The sequence below is a fragment of the Schistocerca cancellata genome, chromosome 1 (genome assembly GCF_023864275.1).
Source record: "Schistocerca cancellata isolate TAMUIC-IGC-003103 chromosome 1, iqSchCanc2.1, whole genome shotgun sequence".
Taxonomy (NCBI): Eukaryota; Metazoa; Arthropoda; class Insecta; order Orthoptera; family Acrididae; genus Schistocerca; species Schistocerca cancellata.
Window position 1 is genome coordinate 1,012,479,130 of NC_064626.1, and position 12,015 is coordinate 1,012,491,144.

Below are 12,015 nucleotides of genomic sequence, written 5' to 3' on the forward strand. Positions count from 1 at the left end.
ACTAGAGAATATATTTGTGATTCTGTTTCACAACTTCTCCTGCAATTTTTATCTTTTAGGATTCCTTCTGGTGCTAGTTATTCGCTTTCAACCAGAATATTCAGGTGGTGCCTTCAAAATCTTCTCAATCTCAGTATTGGTCAAAAACTTGGACATATTTATCAGAAAAATGCACTACTAGCACAACAAGAAACCTGCAAAAACTCCAATTCCATGTGTCAGTGCAGTGGTTTTAAACAAGTAAGGGTTGTCTTTGAGATTGCCAAAATAGTTGGAGAAACATCCACACAATGGCAGTACCATACAGAGGCCAGTTCACAGTTCACCAAGCCCAATTAGAAGTCATGAGTGCAGTAAAAGCAATGTGAACTGAGGAAGATGAGTGGAGCTCGGGCTTGGGACGCTTGCAGCGTGCCGACCACAGAGCTATTCTATAGTTCAATTCTTTTATCTTGACGGTTCGAGCATGCCCGCCCAGACGCGGGAGATTGCTGTGTTGCCAGTTGCACACGACGCACGCGCCAATAGAAGCAGCGCCATAGTATAGCATAGTTCGCAGCTTACGTTTAGGGGGGAGCGCGCAGTTCATGAAGTAAAGCCACCACGGCCGCATTAACCCTTTCGCTACTACAAAGACGTGCTCCCTGCATTCCACGCTGTGCGCGATTTTGTCACTGCACTGCTCGCCTGTGCAGACACATCGTGTTCCGACTGCTTTGACACTCTTATCATTCGATTCCACAAAAACTATTTGGCCCAAAAATTAGATTTTTACATGTCTTCTTGACTGATACCTTCCCACCGTAAATGACTTAATTTTGTTTCGATGTTCAACGTAGTTATTATGCAGCATTAAATATAGTAAACCATTGCACGAAATTTTGAAGAGTTTGCAGAGGTAAAAGTCCATAGAGTATACTTTCCGTATGGTCGATTTTAGTTGCCACGATGTTGAGAATGAAATGTGGACAAGATACCTAAATTTCATATAAAATTACTACATGTAATGCTGCATAATAACTGCGTTGAACATCAAAACAAAATTAAGTCATTTATGGGGGGAAGGTATCAGTTAAGAAGGTGTGTAAAAATCAAATTTTTGGGCCAAATAGTTTTTGTGAAATCGAATGATAAGTGTGTCAAAGCAGTGGGAACACCATGTGTCTGCACATGCGAGCAGTGCAGTGATGACGAAATCACGCACAGTGCGGAATGCGGGGAGCACGTGTCTGCAGCAGCGAAAGGGTTAATGAAGAGACAAAGCACTAGAAATTTCAAAAAAATTGCATTCAAACGAACATAATTCGTGAAGTAAGGCACTTCGATATTGTTTTTAAATAATGAAAATATTAAGCAGTGCACAAGGTTTGAACTCATAACCTTTCGCTTAGAAGTCCAACACCTTAACCGTTACGCAATTCGTCTGATAACAGAACGCCATGAGGACTGTAACACGTCACGCAAAATACTGACAAACACTGTTGGTATGACTATGAATTACTCACGCTTCGGCGAAGTACAATAGGAAATAAACAATTACCGCTGTTCTTTATTGCGAAAAAGCGGTTTGTGAAATTGATACAAGCCCCTTTCCTTGCTATCGCCTGAATTAGGAGTCTTATTGCTTGTTTGGTTTAATTAATTAATAGAATATGAAGCAAATGGTATAAAGAATGCTTTTTCCAAACTTTCTATAAAAGAAAGTCTGCTATCAAGACATTGCTTTTGTTCTATTACTTTATTTATGACTGAACGTTTCTAAAACTGAAGACACTCGTCCATGCTATGCACTCCAGTCGAGATCTGGCAACGTCGTTCTCTGTTCATTGGCTGACTGTGTTTTGTGACATCAGATGCGCAGAACGAACCTAAACTCGGCCGCCAACATAAATGACGCACACTTTAGCAGTGGATTATTGTAGATGTTATGGCTGCATTCAGCTACGTCATTGTCAATCATCTTTTGTATTTCTTCACTCTCTGCAGTCGTAAGATTCATCAGTAATGGATAGGACTCACAAAAGAATCTTCCATACATATTCCATAATTGTTAACTGTTGAATTTTATCCATAATGGATGCAGTTGAACACTGACTGTTTCTTTATAGGGTAGAGAGTAATAATTGCTACCATTGGCAACAGATTTTATTTAACATATGACCTGTTTCAGGCTTTGTCCATCATCTGGTAGTTTACATTCATTTACATGTTTCCAGCACTCAGTGCTGGATTGCACTGTTGACATAAAAAATGAGTAATGTGATGATGACAAAATAGACACAGCTGAAACAATTGGAAGTGGCTAAGCAACATGGATTGAAAAAATATTATTGTACTTACATATAGTTGTTGTATCTGTATTGTTTCCACATTACAGTTAAAAAATTTTTTACAATGACAGTGACATGTTGAAAAATATTATTGTGCTTATATATAGTTGTAGTAGCTATATTGTCGCCCTATAAAACTTTTTACAAACATATTTTGAATTTGTACACATTACCTGCATATTAGTCAACATGTTAAGTATTGGTACGTCCATATTATGCCTTTGATACATTAGTGGCACTTAAGATGTTAGTAACTTCATAAGCACATGCATTCGCAACATCTAGCATGTTTACATTGGAAAACAGAAACCAGCCCTGTGTTGTGACTGGTAATGGTTATTAATCTACACCCTATAAAGGAACAGTCACAGAGTTCAGCTGCACCCATCATGGATAAAATTCACTTCATGTTGCCTAGCCAGGCATCATCATGAACTGAACTGTCTGAGCATTCAGAACATGTAAAATCAATATAATGAAGCCCATTCAAGCCATCAAATTTAACAAAAACCAGTTTTTGTCTGAAGTAATACTTAATTACATTAAAACTAATGTACGGAGGCCCACTCAATCAGCCAAAATTTGCAAAATCAAACTGTGAAATTATATGGTTAAAATCTGAAATCAAATCATTTATAAATGCGAAGATACACTTAACAAGCAAATGCCCAAACAGCACTTGGCAGTAAACAACTCCTTAACTCCCATTCAATTCATTTACATTTTAGATAAAATTAGTGACCAGGAGAGCAAAGAACAACTAGTTTTATCAGCTAGACATTATCAGAAATACTTGCTCTCAGTTCTTACAAAAGAAACTATAATCTCCACTCACGCCATAACAAATGTTTTATGACAAGGTGATAAACACCGCCACTATCACATTTGATAAAGATGAAACTAACTTACTTGCGAAAGGCCTCAAACGTATTCCACTGGCCCAATAACAGCAATATCAAAGATTTAATTGTGATTTTTGGGCAGGAGATTGTATTAAACACGATGATGGCTTTCAACTGGATAATGCATGGGACCTGATGATTTCTTTATCTTAAGGGCTAAAGACATGTATAGTGACAGTTAATTTTGTTAATTTGACATCTGAATTTTAACTCCATGAACCCGCATTCCGACAGAGAGCACACATGGAGTATCACCATTATGCATGTGTCTGCGCACTGTATATGGAGTCATATTCAAAGAGAGCAAGAAACTCGACAGAGGTTGCTCTTGTAGTGCCTTGCCTTTACGCAGGCATCTCTGCACCAATTTTTGGTATAAAATTAGCGATGTGAACTAAAAATCTCCAGTGCCAAACACTCACCTGAGGATGATTGAACTGTTGTCAACCATCATATCATGACGAATGATGGACACCATCCGGCTGCAATCTTGAAACTTCATGGAATAAGGATTAAATTGTCTGCTCTAAAATGGTGTGTGACTCAGTGAAAATAAACAGTAATAAACAGATCAGTATTGGGTTTAAAGTTAAGGACATCATACACAAGAACCTACAAAACCAAAAACTTGCACAGTTGTGCAAAAAATGACTCCAAACTGCTTATGTACAGTAATAGAAAACTGAAGGCAGGGTTCCGTAGTGAAATCTGACAAAGGTAACTCAGATGTTATGTATGATTCTTAATACATCAACAGACTTTGGAATTTTTTCATAAAAACAACATACATGAAGTGCAAAGTGAACCCGCTTCCAAATTCAAGCCCAGCTAAGGAAACTATTGATACCTTGTGATTTCCTGTTATGTGACTCTGATATCCTAAAATGCCTTGTCATGAATCTGTCAGCACCAAAACTACGTCCGTAACCAAACATTTAAAGTCTAATTGCCCTATACTTCCAGTAGTTAAACTCTAGTGGAAGTAGTCCTGCATATTTTATCACCAAGAAGCAAAGGATGGTCTCCGCAATATTTATACTTATCAAAAGTATTTCTCAATTAAGAATAACTGTGATGTTATGGAAGATATCGAAGACATATCAATACCAGACGGTGCCGTACCTGCTTCAGTGGACATCATAAACCTTTACAGCAACGTACCTATTTGTAAGATTAGATTAGATTAGATTAGTACTAGTTCCATGGATCATGAATATGATATTACGTAATGATGTGGAACGAGTAAAATTTTCCACAATCCAGATACTTAATGACTACTAAAACACAAAGAAGTTATCCATTACTGATGTATATGAATTCATTGAACTGCTAGAACTAATTCTGTCACATAATAACTTCATTTCTGCCAATAAAATTTGTAAACAAGAAGATCGTCTTGCAATGGACAGCAGTTTGCCAGGAATCCTTGCAAATATTTACATCAGTCGCATAGAAAATCAGTTCTTCTGCTTAGAATGTTCATTTATAGATAAAATAATTTATTACAAAAGGTATATTGATGATACCATTATCCTCTACAATGGTACAATTGAGGAGATTGTAAAACTTACAAATGCTCTCAGTAGCATGCACAGCAACATTAACTTCACTGTGGAGCATCAAGTGGATAAAGGAATAATTTTCTTGATCTTGCAGTTCTAGTTTAAATAACAGACATGCCTTTCAAATTTACTGAAAACCCATCACCATGATGTTGTCATAAGCAGCTTGTTATGTCATCCAATACAACACAGAATTCCTGAGAGCTGTCCTCTCGATGAACAAAACGAAATTAACATTATCAAAGAAACTGCACACCAGAGTGGATACAGTCCAGATATAATTGATAAACTTCACAACAAAATCAAAAAGAAACCATGCACGAACATCTGCCAACTCTTCTGGTTTAGACAGGTGAAACCTGATTTTCCACGTTTTCTCCCGCCTCCAGATTACGCCATTATTTCTCCCAATTTTTAGCTAATTACTGTTAAATCTAAGATACTTGTTTTGGAAACCTGTGACTTAAGTTTTTTTGGCCAATGATTGGAAGCCCTTCCACTCATTAGTGTTTTTAATTAATATACGTATCAAAGTTTATGGGAATCAAGAATTTGCATGCAGCCTGTACAATGACTGTTATTTTTCTCTTCTTCTCGTGCATTTTGTAGAATCTAAACTCATATTGCTCAGTGTTGTGTTCTGTTTGGACTTGTGTTTGTGTGTTGTCATTGTGCTAAGTGAAGATGATTATTATCCAGTGTTTTTGTGGTTGGACACTGTTCTTCGGCAGTCATACATTTTTTTTCTAAAACCATAAAACATCACAACATAATACTGATTACCTGGGCAATGCTACCAATAGAGGGTATGGAATCAATATTTTGGATAGTTCTGGTGTTTTCACTTGTGGTTTTATAGCCATTGTATAACTTTGTGGCATCATAGGGAGAAACTCACACAGTTTTCTCGAAGTTATACTGAAAATGAGTCATGAGTTTTGATCATTCGACCTACTCATTTTTAAAATTGAATCTCCTGTTTTTTAAAAGGTTGGCAGGTATGTGTACACCTCCTAAATCAGATTTACACGAACAAAGAAATGCATTTGCCTGCATTCTCTTTATAGGAAAAATTCCATACCAAGTTGCTAACCTTTTCCATAACAGTGATACTCTGGTATTCTTCAGCACTAACATTAAGTGACAGCATTACATCATTCACTGCAGTAAGACAAATAGCAAATCAGGTATTTACAAATTTTAATGTGACAACTGCCCACATTTCTACATAGGACAGACAGAAAGTAGTCTTACTGTAAGATACCAAGAACCATGTGGGTGCCTTCCAGCTAAATAACTTTGGTGCAGAATTGTTCTAAGAATGACATTGCGGGACAGATCGGTGCCCTCGTCGGCTCTGGCACAACAGAGGAAAAGTCTAACACATTGTAAACTATCAGTGCCGGCCGCGGTAGTCTAGCAGTTCTAGGCGCGCAGTCCGGAACCGCGTGACTGCTACGGTTGCAGGTTCGAATCCTGCCTCGGGCATGGATGTGTGTGATGTCCTTAGGTAGTAGTTCTAAGTTCTAGGGGACTGATGACCTCAAATGTTAAGTCCCATAGTGCTCAGAGCCATTTGAACCATTTACACTATCAGAGGTGACAGTCTGGACAGTCCGTTGCCATTTATTGTGGCATGGGTTACATGTGTGTTGTCCGCTTCTCTGCCTCCCTCTGATGAATGTGCAGAAACATGCTAGACAGCAGTGGTGTATGGAACAATGTCACTGGGGACAGGAGTAGCATCAGATAGTGTTTTTGGACAAATCCAGGTTCTGCTGAAAATGATTGCCACATTTTGGTTCACCGGAGATGGGGGGGGAAGTGGCATCACAATGACTGCATTCGCACAAGACATACAGTGCCAACTTGGCCTTATGGTGTGGGGTACTTTTGGGTACAACCACAAATCAGTGTTGGTGCATGTCCAGGACACTGTGACCAGTGTGAAATACATGAATGACATCCTGTGACCCATAGCCGTACCCTTTCTGCACATCACTTCAGGTGCCATTTTTCAGCAAGACAATGCAAGACCACTTGTTGCTGCACAAACACATACCTTCTTGGTGACACAGGATGTCAGCCTTTTGCCCAGGTCCACCAGATCACCAGACTTGTTGCCAATTGAAAATGTGTGGGATATGGTGAAACGACAGGTACCAACCACCATGGATGAACTTCGGAACCAGGTGAATGCAGCATGGTTGGCTATACCACAGGTTGTTATTCACGTCAATTCCATCACACACAGAACAGTTTATCAGGGGGCATGGCAGATCCTGTGCCAATTAGGCAGCAAGACACATGCTGAACTGAGGTGACTGATGCTGAATATACTAAGGTACATGTCCTGTGAATATATGTCCTATGTCTAGTTGTTCAAGTTGTTTTGTTTTTCCTGAAAACGAGTGTATATGCAAGTACAATAATAATTTTCAGCATATACTTAGCCATTTCCAATTGTTTCAGTTGTGTCTGGTCATCATCACATTATTGGTTTTTTTACTTAAACAGTGAACTCCAACATTGAACATGGAAACATGTAAATGAATGTAAACCATATGAAGATGTGCAAAGTGAGAAACTAGTTGTGTATTAATTAAAATTATCCTCTATTGTGACTGGCAGCAGTTATCCCTGTTTATTCGAAAATGCCTCTTTATCTTTTAATAAAATACCTTCAGATTGAGATTTTTGTTTTTTTGGCAATGCAGGCGACTCTATCACTGTTAGTTTGCTATTACTCAATAACTCTTTTTTGATTGTTCTATTTCATCTACCACAGTAATATTAGCAGAAGCCACTAAATGAATATGGGTCAATCCATGTCAAATCACCGAATTGCGGAACATTTTCTTGCTCGACCATCATGGATTTCAATGAAATTTCATGTGAATATTCACACGTCTCCCCAGTTAACTGTGGTAATGTTTAATGTTCATCGAAGGAATACTGGCTGAGTTATAGTCACTTGTTTGACACCATGCGTGATTTGCACAGAGTGAGTGTGAATTTCAGGCAATTTTGAGCTGTTATATCTAGGGCAATATTTTGTTGAAAGAAATGAAATTTGGCAGTCTTGTATGACTTTAAGTGTTCTCTTCAGAATAATAATGTAAAGATTATTATGAACCATGTTCAGCCAGAAAATTTTAGGCAAAATTGCCGGGAAAAATTGGCGCCTGAAAAACATCTGGAAAATGCATTGGATTTTCCTTTGTGTGCGAACAATACCTGAAAATGATGGACAAATTTGAAGGAATGTACCATGACAATGGTTTACTGTGTTTTGTTGGATGCATTTTTTCATTTGTGTAGTGACAAATAATATCTCACTATGTTGGGGTGGTTCATGATGACAATGTTTACAGTTAACGCCATCATTGTATCTCACTTACTGCCTACCACAGAAGTGGTTGAAGTAACTAATCACTTGCCTTCTGGCAATTATAAGAATTTTGTGTAGCCACAAAAATGAATTGTTGTGGAATGGAACTTTTTTGGCACTAGCCACAGGAAATCTCTGTGTGATGGGATTGATAGCACAACCCAGTGACTAGCTACTTGTGCAAGCCTATAAACGTCAACAACAAATTAAATATTGACACCAAAAGATCTGTGTAACTTTTGCAACCAAGATAAACATGGCATCAAGTTCTGAAAAAAGAAATCAAAGAAAGCAAAAAGTTTCAGGAAGAAAGAAGAAGAGATCATCATCAATTTACCACTTGATTCGAGCTTGGGCCTTATCAGCAAAGTTTCTAAATTTTGTTGCCAGGGTAGCTAATATGACCATGCTAAGCCTTATGTATGATAATGAATGGTGGACTGGCAACATAATTGACATATCAACAGAACAAAAATGATGCACTAATAAAATTTATGCATTGTCAAGGCTCACACATTCATTTTATTGGCCTGGAAGACAGGATGCTTGTTGGGTACCAGTACAACACCTCATTTTCATGCTCTCTGTTATTTCAATGTCACCATCTCGCTGCCAGTATCAATTTCCAATGAACTGTAGAAAGTGGCTCAAAAATTTTGAAAGATATAGATGAGAATATTGAGAAGTTTAAAATCGAAATTTATGTACTTTTTGCTTGCCATCTATGTGAGATACTCCTACCAATTTTGAGAATAGCAGATAAGGTACGTAGAAAATGGCTTTGTTAGCAGACAGGTCCCACGACAAGGCTTTGGAACCTAAATTAAGACCCCTATGGTGATGGTGTTACTGGTTCATGTTTTTGTACCAGTAGTGACAATGTTGATGCCACAATATAGTGAGATATTAATTGTCTACAATGAAACACGGACAACAGGTTGCTGCAATGTAGCCCGTTGCTGTAGTAAATTCCCTCAAATTTGTCCGTCATTTTCAGGTATTGTTAGCATATATTAGAAAATCAAATATGGTTTTCTAAATACTTGAAAACATACTCTCTCCAACTGTGATTAGTTTGAAATCAGTTATGGAAAACAGATTACCTAAAAGAAAGTTAAGTATGATCTATTTTGTAATTTTTACGAAAATAACGTTTGAACTGATTTTGTAGAAATTTAGAAGTCAGTACATGACTGATATGTTACATTGGAAAATCTTATGTTGCTAAGTTGTAGTATTCAGAGTTCCATACCTCATGCCTTCAATCAATGAGATATAATAAGCCGAAGTTAAAACTCCATTTGCAGTGTGATTTTTCTGGTTATGTTGCCTGAATTTACGAAGTATTGCCAGCCCATCTTGAAAAATAAACCCGCGCGACTGGTGGGTGGAGGCTTGAAATATGTTCAATGAGGCTGGTTTTGAAGCTTTAATAGAAAATGGTATTTGTAAAAGAAGTGTTGAATGTGGCCATGTTTAGTTTTTCGCAAAACCATCATCTTTTTGATGAATTTATTGACTATTGGAAAATACTAGGTGAATTAAATTTTGTATTCCTCATCCTTGTGCTACCAAGCTATTGTGTATTATGTTAAATGTTCACCATGCATTTACTGCACGAGATATAAGAATCTGAAGTTTACTTTTTTTTGTGCTGTGATTTTCATCTCCAACTTTGATTCAAATTATCTAACATTGTCAGCCCATGTTGGATAATCAAATACTTGTTTTTTGCATTTAAAATGATGGTCTTTCTAGTGAGCTCAGTTTGGAAAGTCTTATAGAACATGGTTCGTTTGCAAAATCAGGTCAAAGGTACTGCATTTTTGACCTTTTTACAAAATCAACTTTGAACTTAAAAAGTGTTGGAAAGTGGTATATAAATGAAACTTTATTTTGGAGAACCTTTTGTTATCAAGTTAGTGCATGCCAAGTTTCATCAGGGACTAATTCCTGAGACACAAGAAGCCAAACTTGGAAATTTTTTAATGCAGTTTAGCCTAAAATTTTCTGGCCGAATCTGGCTCGTAATTTGCTTTCCATTATTATTCTTAAGAGAATGCTGTAAATTGTACAAGATGACCAAATTTCATACCTTTCAACAAAATGTTACCAAAGATATAACAGCTCAAAGACGCTAGAAATTCACACTTGCTCTGTGCAAAGTCGCACATGGAATCAAACAAGTGACTACATCTTGGCCAGTACTTTTTTGACGAATGTTAAACATTACCAATGATCATAAAAAAGCTGCATCACTTGGCTAGCTTTCGGAATGTGCTTCCTTTTTTCAAGCTTGTAGGAAAAACTTGCACACAAACAAACACACAATCACATATATTCACACTCCTGTCTCCCTACATAGTGCTTAGTCGACTGCCAGCGGTGAGTGTACTGTGTTGGAATCCGGATGTTGGTTGGGGTGGGGAGAGGGATGAAGAGACGTGGAAGGCAGGGATGGGGTTGGGGGGAAGCACCTACTGGCTTGTGGGAGAGTGGGGAGCCATCTGTGGGATAGCTAGGGTGCAGGTAGAGGGGCCGGGTGGCAGGTGGGTGGGAATGCAGTCTCATAGATTATGGCATGAAATAATGGCACACAATGAGCTGTGGGAACACAAATTGGGGAAGGCACTGGGGCAGGGGATGGTGCGTGCGCGGGCACACGCACGCACGCGCGCACAAAAACAAACACACACACACACACACACACACACACACACACACACACACACACTGTAACACACAGTATTGGATGGGGAAGGGAGATGAGTGTGGGGGCAGTGAGTTACTTAAGTTTAGGCCATGAAGATTACAGGAGTGAAGGATGTGCTGTAAGCATAGCTCCCATCTGTGCAGCCCAGAAAAGCTGGTGGTGGTATGGAGGATCCAGATGGCACGGGTTGTGAAGCAGGCACTGAACTCTCACATGTTGTACTCTGCTGTGTATTGTGCCACTAAGTGGTCCACCTTGTTTGTGGCAACAGTTTGGCAGTGGCATTCATTCTAGTTGACAGCTGCTTGCTTGTCATACCAATGTAAAATGCTGTGCAGTGGTTACAGCAGAGCTGGTATTTGACGTGGTTACTTTCACAGGTGGCCCGGCCTCTGATGGGCTGAGATACCGCATTTACTCGAATCTAAGCCGCACCTGAAAAATGAGACTCGAAATCAAGGAAAAAAAATTTTCCCGAATCTAAGCTGCACCTGAAATTTAAGACTTGAAATTCAAGGAGAGAGAGAGAAGCTTTAGGCCGCACCTCCAAATCGAAACAAAGTTGGTCCATTGTAATATGAGAAACAATTTAGGTCGAATGAATGACGATACAGCTACAGTAGTTTGGTTCGAGTCATAAGCTTAGCATTAACTGCTAAGCTTTACCAGGTAGCCATTGCTATGCGTCAGATGCCCCATACATATTTATACGGGTACCCTTCCTTTTTCACATGCTTCGTCTGGTTAGAATTGATTGCTTATTTTTCTTTGATCTGATAAGTGCTGTTCTCCTTGTTATAGGTGTTTACGTCACTCTAAGCTGAAAATGCATTACTGTACTGTGTCATGCATTGGATAATGAGTGTTTACGGCCTGTCGCCGCTCATGGCATGGCTCGCCCCCCTTTTTTTTTTTTTTTTTTTTTTTTTTTAAAAAGGAATCGTCTCATTAACGAAACAATGGCAAGAGACAAGAACCAAATAATAGACTGCATATGATAGATGATGTTCTGAACAACAGTTTAGCGAAAAATTTTCTCCGTTTGAAAATCTTTGCAGGCGCCTCTTTATTACATTACATTCTGCAGTGAAATTAGTCATCTTAGATTTAAAAATCA

General features: G+C 38.4%; 1 protein-coding gene across 2 annotated transcripts in view; it reads left to right on the forward strand.

The window, feature by feature from the left end:
• Positions 1 to 12,015, forward strand: part of LOC126089118 (transmembrane protein 135-like) — a 110,393-nt gene that overhangs the window by 69,450 nt on the left and 28,928 nt on the right. The gene's annotated exons all lie outside the window — the stretch shown is intronic.